Here is a 3369-nt window from a genome sequence, read left to right as displayed (position 1 = left end):
AGGAAATGTTACCCAGCCATAAGAAGAGGTGAAATACTGCCATTTGTGACAACCTGGATGGACCTTGAGATAATCATGCTAAGCGAAATCAGCCAGACAGAAAAAGTTGAAAATCATATGATATCACTTATATGTGGGATATAAACCTAAAAGCAACAAATGAACAAGACAAACAAACAGGGGCTCCTGGACATGGACAATGGACTAGTGGTTATTAGAAGGGAGGGGGTATGGGGAAGGAGCAAAAAAGTAACAAAATGAAATGTTAAAAATAAGTAAATAAATAAATAAAATGTTAAAAATGAAATACTAAGATTTGTCTGATTGCACATATCTTCTTATGATCTCTATATGTGTATCTAGTTCTATGATTTAGCACTTAATGTAATGTGGTGAAGTAGGTAAAGAGGATCAAATATATGTTTGAAGGAAACTGGACTTTGAGTGGTAAACACACAATAGAATATACAGATGTCAAATTATAATGTACACCTGAAAATTATTTTATTTCTAAGTTATAAGAAGCTGGCACATTTAGAAGGTTTAACTGAAAAGATATCTAGTTCTATGATTTAGCACTTAATGTAATGTGGTGAAGTAGGTAAAGAGGATCAAATATATGTTTGAAGGAAACTGGACTTTGAGTGGTAAACACACAATAGAATATACAGATGTCAAATTATAATGTACACCTGAAAATTATTTTATTTCTAAGTTATAAGAAGCTGGCACATTTAGAAGGTTTAACTGAAAAGAGAGAAGGAATAAGAGCTTAATAAAGGTATGGCAAAGAACCCAGGACTAGGAAGAGTGAAAAGCTGTTACCATGCCTCATCTCGAAAGGGTAAAGGGTGGAATGTCAAAACCTGGTGAGAGCTGGAGCTGTGAAAAGCCATCTAACAAGTGTTGCAGTTGTACAGGAAAATAATCTCCTTCAAAACCTTGGCAAGACACAGAGGGAACAGGAGGAGGTGATAAATATTCTCACCTGCAACCACCCAATCTTTTAACAATGCCTCCTATTGGCTAAACCCAACTAGAAGCTGAAGGGCAAAGGTGTCTAGGGGGTGCAGTTTGTAAGGGTTAGCATTTCGGGGCAGGAAGTGCAACAAAGAAAAGTGGACAAATGGATCTGTAGGAGGAATGCTATTAGAGATTGTCCAGCACAGGAGGCCTGATTTTAAGTTATAAGTGTACAGGGCTCGCTTACTGTCATGTCACTTGATGTACTTTAACCAAGTTATTTCTATTTGAATGAATGAATGAATGAATGAATGAATGGACCCGAAGTATTCTTCAAGGCTCCAGCTTCACTTACTGAAACTGTAGGTGATGTCAAAAAACTCATATCCCAGGAAAATAAGTTGCTGAAATAATTTTATATATATATATATATAAAGTGGAAGTTTCACTTCTCCAGGACAGTGTCCAGTATAAAAAACAGTCTGGATTTTAAATATGTAAATCTTAATACTTCTATATATGCAAGTTTTTATATTTTATTATGAATTATTTCATACATAAAAACATAGATAGTTCTGTATATATACATACACATGTACATATGATATACACATAGACACATATTGTTTAAGAAAAGACATGAAACTATACATTTCTGTACTCACAACATGGTTTAAGAAATAAAACATTTCTTGTGAAGCATGTATGTGCTTCTGCCTCATTATATGTTTTTTCACATTTAAATCTTTAATATGATGTGAGGGAGACATGCTTTTCTCCTTAAGAATATATAATTGTATTAAATAGACATCATTTTCTCATTTAGCTGCAATATCATCTTTCATATATCAGAATTCCATTTATGCATGTCTCTCCTAGGTTTTTTATTCTGTTCTGTGGGTCCATTTGTCTAAGCTTCTGTTAATCCTACACTATCTTATTTTTAATAGTTTTAAAATAATCCTTGATATTTTGGGGGGAAAATCTCTTGCTTGGTTCTTGTGTTTTGAAGATGCCTTAGCAATCATTGGCTCTTTGTCTGCACTAATTTTATAATCAGCTAGTCTAATTCCATGAAGAAAAATATTGTTGGAAATTTTACATTGGAATTGTATTTTGAAGAAAACAAATATTATTAAGTCTTCTATTGTGAATAATATATTTATTTAGGTCTCCATTTATTTATGTCTTCTTTAGTGTCTTTCAATTTTTTAATTGTATAATAATTTCCACAAAAATCTTATACACCTTTTAAAAATAATTTTCTCTAAGAAACTTGTATATTGTGTTATCATTGGAAATGGGCTCCTTTTTCACCCCTGAAAATCACATATTCGAATTGTCGACTTTTGGTCATTGATCTTATATTAGCCAACACTGATCAACTTTTTATTAACTTTAGTAAATTTACCTGTAGGTTATTTTTGGTCTTCTGTTTAGATTGTCCTATCATTTGAGAAAAATGATAGTTCTGTTTCTTCTATTCTGATCATGTTATGTTTCTTTTTATTTTGCACAGACCAGATCCTCTGATATATCGTTCTGTAGATATACTGATTGCTCTTCTTTATTTTAAGAAATTAGTTTCTTACCAATTTTCAATGTTTAGATTTACTTCCTAAATTTTCTAAAGTGATTAATGTACCTAGTTAAGAATTAAAAGCAGAGCCAAAGAGATGCCTTTTCCCTGAGATAGAGGCATAGATTTGCCATTTGTATTTAACCCCCCAACACCCCCACCCACCTCATTTTCATTTTGAAGGCTGTAGAGCCCAAGTTATGAAAACAATTACCTCAGCTTCAGCCCTGTCCCCTCTATTTTCAGCCAAACATAATAGGAAAGTAAGGCACGGATAGGGTGGTGATAGGGAGGCAGTTCCCTTGTCTGTGCACAGATCGATAAGAAAAAGGGTTAGATTTTTTTAAGCAGTGCAATTATCTCCAGAATCAGTAATGATTTGGGGAAGGAGTGCAGACATTCAAATAAGGAAGCAGAGGGAGGCAGGGAAGAATAGAAAAACAGGAAGCAAGTGATTACAAAATCAGTTGCTTTTCCAACTGCTTTTTTTTTTTCCCCCTCATTACTAATATTCTAAAACTTCTGCTGTTTAGAAAATATACATACCTCCTTTTTGTCCACTTCTTCTATATACCAACTAGCAGTGTTTATCTCTACTCACGTGATTTGGGAAGATCCAGGCACACTCCGTCTTAGAACAAAATGAATGAATATCTGCCAGACCAATAAATAAACAATCAAGGGACCTCTCAGCATCCACCTTTGGTTCTGAGAAAAAAAAAAAAATCTTACATAAATTTAAGATTTATGTTCAGCATTTTAAATTACTAAGTGTTCTTATGTTTGAAATTTTAGGTAAATAAACTTAAGGCATAAATATATATATT

The sequence above is a fragment of the Pteropus alecto genome, unplaced genomic scaffold, assembly GCF_000325575.1.
Source record: "Pteropus alecto unplaced genomic scaffold, ASM32557v1 scaffold135, whole genome shotgun sequence".
Lineage (NCBI taxonomy): Eukaryota > Metazoa > Chordata > Mammalia > Chiroptera > Pteropodidae > Pteropus > Pteropus alecto.
This window is presented reverse-complemented; position numbering follows the sequence as displayed.